The sequence below is a fragment of the Panthera uncia genome, assembly GCF_023721935.1.
Source record: "Panthera uncia isolate 11264 chromosome C1 unlocalized genomic scaffold, Puncia_PCG_1.0 HiC_scaffold_4, whole genome shotgun sequence".
Classification (NCBI taxonomy): Eukaryota; Metazoa; Chordata; class Mammalia; order Carnivora; family Felidae; genus Panthera; species Panthera uncia.
In genome coordinates this window covers 95,299,239-95,308,163 of record NW_026057585.1, presented here as the reverse complement: position 1 = coordinate 95,308,163, position 8,925 = coordinate 95,299,239, and positions in this window count along the sequence as shown.

Below are 8,925 nucleotides of genomic sequence, written 5' to 3'. Positions count from 1 at the left end.
ATCCCACGTTAGGAGCCTGACACGGGGCTCGAGCCTGTGAAATTATGACCTGAGATGAAATCAAGAGTCAGGAGCTTAACTGACAGAGCCACCCAGGCCCTCTCACTTCTGACTCAGGGAAAAGCGAGCCCACCTAGAATCCTTCTGTCAGCATCAGGGAGGAAGTCGCTTTTCTGCTCCTCCATACTTTAGAACCCGGCCATCTGTCCATGGCGGTGCATCAACGCAATTCTGAGTCTCTGCCAGCCCATCTCACATCTGCTACGACAAACGGTTGTTTTCTCTGCTTTGGAGAAAAAGGAATGCGTAGAAGTATTTTCCGTGATGCTTTTCCTTACATTTTTGGCACCTGCTACCACATTCTAGCAAATAATCAAGAAAAAAAAAAAAAACAAAAAAACAAGCTGGGGCGGGGAAAAACCCAAGTTAATATTTATTCTGGGTTGAAGGCCCGGGATCTGGGCCTAATTTAGATTATCTCATTGCCTTGTCACCACCACCATCTATATAGTACATGCCCCAATAGGGATTATAAGTGTCATTTCTGTTTACAGATGAGGGAACAGACCATAGAGATTAACCGCCTGGTCTGCAGTTGCATGGGGAATGAGTCCTAGGCAGGCTGGTCACAGAGCAAGCATGCTTAGCTCTGGTGCAAAACTGTCTTTTCAAAGAAATGCCAGCAGGAACCCTTGGGACCAGCTGGACACGTCGATCCGCTCCGCCGTGCGGGTGGCTCAGGGGCACGTGTGTGTGGTTGACTTTAATTCTGTGCCACAGGTAATGTGACTCAAAGTGGAGGAAGACTGGGTTCGGACTCTCCCTGCCAGGGACGCCTGCTGGCTCCAGGCTTCCCTAGATTGACCTCAGCACACTTCAGAGCCGTCACTCATTTCTCCAAGAGTCTGTTCAATGACCTTGTCTTCCCTACGAGACTCGAAGATTCCTGAAGTCAGAGCCTGGCGCTACCTGTGAGGTGCTGAGTCATGTTTGTTGAATGAGGGATGGGCCAGAAGAGGAAGAGGAATAAAGGATGTTGTGCCAGAAGAGCTTCCGAGTGACAGCTGTGGGCTGGCGCCCAGCTGGACTTCCTCACCCCTCCAGGAGCCACTCATTCATCCCGTAAACATCCTTTGAGATCTGGTGGAGCTGGTGCCAATACAGAACCTTCCATCAGGCAGAGGAGAGGGCTCTTCAACCAATACAGGACAGGATAGAGAGAAGTTGGAGACAGGTGTATGGAACTCGGGACTTTGGGGACCAAGGGGTCATCAGGGAGATCAGTGGGGGCAGGGGTGCTGAAGTGAAGGGAAGCCTTAAGAGCAATAATGGGGGCATGGGGACAGGATATCAGGGAAGCCTACCCCGAAGAAGGGACATTTAGGCTGAGGCTGGGACATTGAGGGGACTGGCCTCGTGCAGGGGCAGGTGGGGAAGGGGGAGGGGCGGCCCAGGCTGCAGGAATAGCCTGTGTGTGTGGCTCCGTGTTGGGAAGGAGCTTGGCAGGTCTGTTAAGAGCCCAGAAAGCTGGTGTATGGGTTTCCTACTGCTGCTGTAACAAACACCACAAACTTAGCCGCTTAAAACTTATTCTCTTGAGGTTCCGGAGGTGAGAAGTCCACTATGAGTTGGTCTGGAAACTCTAGGGGTGACTGGGTTCCTTGTCTTTTCCTGCTTCGAAGGGACACCTATATGCCTCGACGCATGGCCCTTCTCTCTGTTTCCAGAGCATCAATGAGACGTCTGTCTCCGCCTCCCTCTCAGGAGGATCTTTGTCATTACATTGGGCCCTGGATAATCCAGGATAATGCCCCCCCCCTCCATCTCAAATCCTTAGCCACATCTGCAAAGTCCTTTTTGAATATAAACTAACCTATTTAGAGGTTCAGGGGGTGAAGGTGTGGACTGTGGTTGGGGGCTGGGAGTGCATTATTCACCTGGAGCCTGGATGCAAGGCAGGTGCCCTCTGCACCCCACGTGTATTCCATCACTTAAGCCCCAAGACATATCTAGTCCTTTCCAGGCAATTGGGGAGGTGGAGGCTGGGACTGAACAGACCCAAGGCCTGTGGCTGCCCGTACCAGTCAGTGCTCCCTCGCCTTCCACACTCACAGATTAAAAAGTGGCTGTAAACACTACGGTCACCGGAAGAACTAGAACCAGATTAAGTGGTCAAAAATCAGACTACAGCATTTGTAACCAGATTAATAAATTGGGCTGCACGACCAGTAGCCGCGGCCCCGGTTAGGCCAGGGTGGAGGATGGCCCAATCTTTTCCAAAGGAGTGGAAAGGAGAGAGAAACTGAGGCAGGGAGGCTCTTTTTCCCACATCCCCGCCTCAGCTCGCTTCTCCAATTTAAGCAGCATCAGCATCGCTGGGCAGGGGTGGGGTTCTTGTCCTGTGAGTTTGTGGCTCAGTAGGTCTCGGGTGGGCTTGAGAAGTCCCATTTCTAACAAGTTCTCAGGTGATGCGGATGCTGCTGGTCTGGGGAACACACTTTGGGGACCGCTCTAGCAGGCTGCCCTCTTACTTCAGCTGTGGGATGTCTTTGGAATGACAGATTCTGCAGTGAAAACAGTGATTCTCTGCAAGGCTTCCTCCAGCTGCACTAGGAGGCCGGGTGTCCAGAATGTATTACAAAGTATAAAATGAGCAGTGCATTCCTGGGTGCTGGGACAGCATAGTGAAAGGTTCAAGAGCACTGGCAGCCATGCCTTAGAATTCCAGTTTCACCAGGGATAGGCTGTGTGACCTTGAAGTAGTTACTGCCCCTCTCTGAATCTCTCTTCCTCCACCAATGGGTGCAAATAACTGTCTCTAACGCAGATAGAAATACTGAGGCCAGACCTTAGTACGTAATATATCCTCCATAAATGGTGGCAACTCTTGTTCAATAAAGACAACAGTCAAGAAAACAGCCAAGAAAAGAGAGATAAAAAAAAAAAAGAGAGATAAAAAAGAAAACAGCCAAGGCCACAGAGAACAAGTCTAGCCAGCCGTTCCCTCCATCAAGACACGATGCTTTGATGTTTTTACTCTGCAACCTAGCACTTCAGGAGCACAACCCAGGAGCCATCCTTGGTGCTGTCCCACTGGCTGGGACCAGCCTGCCCCCTACTGGCCAATTTGACACCAGTTTACAGTTGTCTATGGTTCTGGGTTCAGGGTTTCTCTGGGATTGACACTAATTCTGCAGACGTGAACATAATTCAAAACCAGATTCTCTGTTTCTTCTCTTCAGCTGGTGGTGAACCTGGGTGTACCGATGCTTAGAGAATTCAGTAATGAATTTTTTTAAGTTTTTAAGTTTTTTTTTAAAATTTTTTAATTTCTTGAGAGACAGAGAGAGACAGAGCATGAGCTGGGAGGGGCAGAGAGACAGAGGGAGACACAGAATCCGAAGCAGGCTCCAGGCTCCGAGCCGTCAGCACAGAGCCCGACTCGGGGCTCAAACTCGCAAAACCGTGAGATCATGACCTGAACTCAAGTCAGATGCTTAACCGACTGAGCCGCCCAGGTGCCCCTAAGTTTTTATTTTCATCACCTGGGACTCATCACAAGTGCTATTTCACCCATCCCCCTCCCACCTCCCTTTTGATAACCATCCAGTTTGTTCTCCATAGATACGAGTCTGTTTCTTGGCTTCTCTCTCTTTCCCCCTTCGCTCATTTGTTTTGTCTCTTCAATGCCACCCATGAGTGAAATCATATGGTATTTGTCTTTCTCTGACTTATTTCACTTAGCATTATACCCTCTAGCTCCAACCATGTTGCGAATGGCAAGTTTTCGTTCTTTTTAACAGATGAATGATATTCCATGGCATACACACCACATCTCCTTTAACCATTCACCAGTCGATGGACACTTGGGCTGCTTCCAAATCTTGGTTACTGTAAATAATGCTGCTGTAAACAAAGGGGTTCGTGCACCCCTCTGATTTAGTGGTCTTGTATTCTTTGGGTAAATACCCAGCAGTACAGTTGCTGGGTTGTAGGGTAGTTCCATGTTTAGCTTTTTGAGGAATCTCTATACTGTTTTCCAGAATGGCTATACCAGTTTGCGTTCCCATCAACAGTGCAAGAAGTTTCCTTTTTCTCCACATCCTCGCCAGGCCTAGTTTCTAGAGGTTTTTTTTTTTTTAACCACTTTCACACGTGTGAGGTGATATTTCAACATACTTTTGACTTGCACTTCCCTGACGATGAGTGATAATGAGGATATTTTTACGTGTCTGTTGGCTATCTGGATGTATTCTTTGGAGAAATGTCTGTTCGTGTCCTCTGCCCACTTTTTATTGGATTACTTGTTTGTTTGTTTGTTTGTTTGTTTTGGCGTTGACTTGTATAAGTTCTTCATATAGTTTAGATTCAACCCTTTATCAGACATGTCATTTGAAAATATCTTCTCCCATTCAGTAGGTTGTCCTTTAGTTTTGTTGATTGTTTCCTTTGCTGTGCAGAAGCTTCTTACATTTTTTTTTAATCTTTATTTATTTTTGGAGAGAGAGACAGAGTGTGAGTAGGGGAGGAACAGAGAGGGAGATACAGATTCCAAAGCAGGCTCCAGGCTCTGAGCTGTCAGCACAGAGCCTGATATGGGGCCCGAACCCACAAACCATGATATCATTACCTGAGCCGAAGTCGGACACTTACAAGAGAGAGAGAGAGAGACAGACAGAGACAGAGAGAGACAGAGAGAGACCAAGCACGAGCAGGAGAAGGGCAGAGAGAGAGAGAGAGAGAGGGGTCAGAGGATCCAAAGTGGGCTCTGCGCTGACAGCAGCAAGCCTGATGCAGGGCTTGAACCCACAAGCCGTGAGATCATGACCTGAGCCAACCAGGAGGCCCTCTTCATTGATTTGTTTCAGAGAACCAGTTCCTGGTTTCATCAATCTGCTCTATTGTTTTTTTAGTTCCTATATCATTTACTTCTACTCTAATCTTTATTATTCCCTTTCTGGATCCAGGGTCATTATTCTGGATCCAGGGTTCATTTGTTGTTCTTTTTTTTAGCTCCTTTAGATGCAAGCTTAGGTTGTTTGAGATCTTTCTTGCTTCTTGAGCTAGGCCTGTATTGCTATAAACTTCCCTCTTAGGACTGCCTTCTGCCGCATCCCAAAGGTTTTGGGCTGCTGTGTTTTCATTTTCATTTGTTTCCATGAACTTTTAAATTTCTTCTTTGATTCTCTGGCTGCCCCATTCATTCTTTACTAAGATGTTCTTTAACCTCCATGTATTTGTGCTGTTTCCAATTTTTTTCTTGTGCTCGTCTTCTTGTTTCATAGTGTTGTGGTTAGAAAAGATGCTTGGTATGACTTCGACCCTTTTAATTTGCTGAGGCCTGTTTTGTGGTCTAATATGTGATCTGTTCTGGAATGTTCCATGTGCACTCAAGAAGAATGTGCATTCTGCTGTCTGAGGATGAAATTTTCTGAATATATCTGTTACATCCATCTGGTCCTCTGTGGCATTCAAACCCATTGTTTCCTTGTTGGTTTTCTGCTTAGAAGCGTGTCCACAGATGTAAGAGGGGCATTAAAGTCCCCTACTATAGTTGTATTATTATTGATTAGTTCTTTTATGTTTGTTATTAACTGTCTTATGTATTTGGGTGCTCCCATGTTGGGTTCAGAGAATTCGGGCATGAATTTGAAGGCATATCCTTGTTGACTTGCAAGTTTATGTAGGGCTCACTTTGAGGCCCCAATTCCGGCCATCTGAGAAATGGGATGTCTCTGAGGTCTCTGGAGAGATGGCAGTGGAACTGTGGTTATAGTCACTCCTCCAGACCTGAAACCGACCTTGGCTGGGGGCCTCGGCTTTGGATGGTGCTGGTGCCCCTCCAACCCTGCACCATCAGGTAAAAAATACAAAATCAACCGGAGACATTTGCAAATAGAGATTGAATGGGTATATATATCATTTTATTTGAATAGAATTCTATTGCATTTGCTATTCTGTACTTAATTTTTTCACTCAGTGATAGAATTGTCTGCAATCTAATACAGTGCAGCCAACTTCTTAACTTCTTACCCCCTCCCCACCTTTTTTTTTTTTTTTTTTTGATACACCTGCTCCCTTCCATTCCTCTTAATCTCAGAAAGTCAGGACCGAGCTTTAGAGGGTCTCTTGACCCCTCACACCTGCCATTTGCTCTAAGCAAGTCCCAGTGATTCCACCTTCAGGATGTCCACAAAGCTATCCCCAAGGCCACCCAAGGGCAAGCCAGGATCCCCCATGGGGAGCAGCAGTCTCCTGGCTGGTGTCTCTGCTTCCCTGTTTAACTCCCCCCGTGGGACATAATCCAGCCATAGTGTGGGGAGGGGAGCGAGGAGGAGTGGCAAACATTCATCAGGTCAGGTCACAGCCCTACTTACAAACTTCCAGTGAGACCCTAGCCAGCCTCTGCCCTCGTGGCTACCTTCTGCCTTCCTAGCCTCCTCTCCCTACGCTCCCCGCTAGTTGAAGCAGAGACCAGTGCTTTCCAGGGGATCCTCCACTGCCGCCAACTCCGGGCCCACAGTGCCCCCTGGTGGTCAGAGACACAAGATGGTCCAGACAGAGAGGTGCGGGACGAGGCAGATGAGGCGGGACAGGACCCTGTAGATTTGGAAAAGGCTTTGGAAGAGCAAAGGCTTAGAAGACCAAGAGCGTTAGTGAGAGAGAGGAAAGTCTGACTAGTAGTCCCCGCGGGTGTGGCGCCTGCTCGCTGGGAATTGGAGCTGCGGCTGGGACGAGAGAGCAGCGGACATCCGAATGGGCCTAAAGCTCGCCTTGGGGACCTCGAATCGGACCAGCGACTACGTCTGCGTGGGCGTGGCCACTGGGCTGTGTCTGAAGCAGTTATCAAGGAACCTCCTGGGAACCTGGACTCTGAGTCACCGCCTTCCCTGGGGAACGGCTCTGCCACTGATAGACACCCTGCAGAAGGACCACCCTGGAAAGAGATGTGGCGTCGTGGTAGCCCCAGGGGGCGCTCTGCAACTCCAGCACGAACCGGGAGACGGCGTCCTGGGGCCTAGAAGGCCCTGAGGATAACCTTGTAGTCTCCCAGCCCGCCCACGTGTCCACTCTTCCAAGGTCTGAAGAACCGTGTCCTGTGATCCAAGTCGGGAAAGGGTTCTGAGGTCAGGCCGGGAGTTGCACCCAGTGCAAACTAGGGGCGCTGGTGGGGGAAGCCCCAGTTATGCAGATGAACTTCACTTGGAAGTTCAGGGGACAGCTTGATATGACTCTAGCTGGCTTGATTCTTTGGTGTTGGCCCAGTGCATCTTCAAGCATAAACCATAATAAGGAAACCGCTGCACGAATGGTCCAGGCACCGCCAGGCTGGTGGGTCCGGCTAGGAGCCAGGGCATGGAACCGAGCGCCTCGGGTCCCACCGCTGAGAGGTACCCCTGCACCCCAGACCGCACCCCACATTTCTCCACACTCCGTTGGTTTGTAAGGCACTGCGTGTTGCTGACTTCATGATTCATATTAAAATTATTCTGAGAAGTCATGCCAAAAACTGGACTGGAAAGAGAAATGAAAGCAACGGAAGAGACAAAAGAAATGTTTGCATTTAGGATTGACTTCTCTGTCTAAACTAACACAACCAAGCGAGGAGTTGCCGCTAGAGTGTGGTCTGTCTGGGGGGGGGGGGGCGCTGACCCCTACCAGTCAGATCATGCCAGGTGTATGTGGGTGGCTCGCAGGGCATCAACTAACAATATAAGGAGAAAAGAACCATCATGTAAGTTCTCAACACTAGGGAGAAACCACTGCTTTCCTTTTTGGTAACTTTCTTCCTAGATCAGCAGGTCTCAAAGTTTGGTCTCAAAGACTCCTTTTTATCCTTAAAATGTATCAAAGATCCCCAAGAGCTTTTGTTCAGGTGGGTTATGTCTATTAATATTTTCTATATCAACTCAAATGGAAAAATGTTAAAAACGTTTATTAATGAAATTATATATAACAGTTCGCAACCTATTGGCTACGAAATATAAACACCATCTTTTTTTTTTTAATCAAAAGCAGTTGTGTTTTCCAAAATTAAAAAAAAAATGAGTGTGAAGTGTGACATTAAAAAAAATAACAGCTTTACTGGGGTATAATCCATATACCACACAATCCAGCTATGTGTAGGCTACAATTGTGTGATTTTAGTCTATTCATAGAATTGTGTGTCCATCAGCACTATGAATTTTATTTTTTTAATTAAAAAATGTTTTTATGTTTATTTATCTTTGAAATAGAGAGAGAGACAGAGCACCAGTGGAGGAGGGGCAGAGAGAGGAGACACAGAATCCAAAGCAGGCTTCAGGCTCTGAGCTGTCAGCTCAGAAACTCTTCGGAAACTCTCAGCCCCCAAATCCAGGCTGAGACCCTGGTGGGCTCAGCCTTGAAGGAACACAGCTCTGCAAGAACCAGGGGACATATTCTTCTGCTCAGCTGGCCATACCCTGCTCTTTTTCCTCTTCCTTCCCTAGGTTCCTCTGGCGCCTCCCCCCCCTTGAGGGAGCTAGCCGACACGCTTCCCACCCCATGCTTCTACAAGCTAGTCCCTTGGCCTTAATTGTCTGGACCCAGGGTGATTTGTCATGAAACCTTTATTGATGAGGAAGAAAGAGAACAGCCCCTTATTTAGGGCAAGATATTCGTGGAACTGGAGGGGGTAATTAGGGTCAAAAGAGACTTGGGCTTTTAAAAAGGCACTGAAGACAAGACACTTCAAGGTAAGAAGAAATCTAACTTGGGAGAGAACAATTTCCTGGATCCCAGTAGGATTTTGCTAGCTCAAGGTCTGGGCCAAGAGAGACACAGAGGGAAGAGCCACTTCATAATGGTCCCCAAAGCCTTTCATCATCCTTGAACCTCTAGGAAGACCAGAAGAATCAGGGTCCTCCTCTGAAACCCAAAAGGGGTCACTTTCCAGCATTTCTG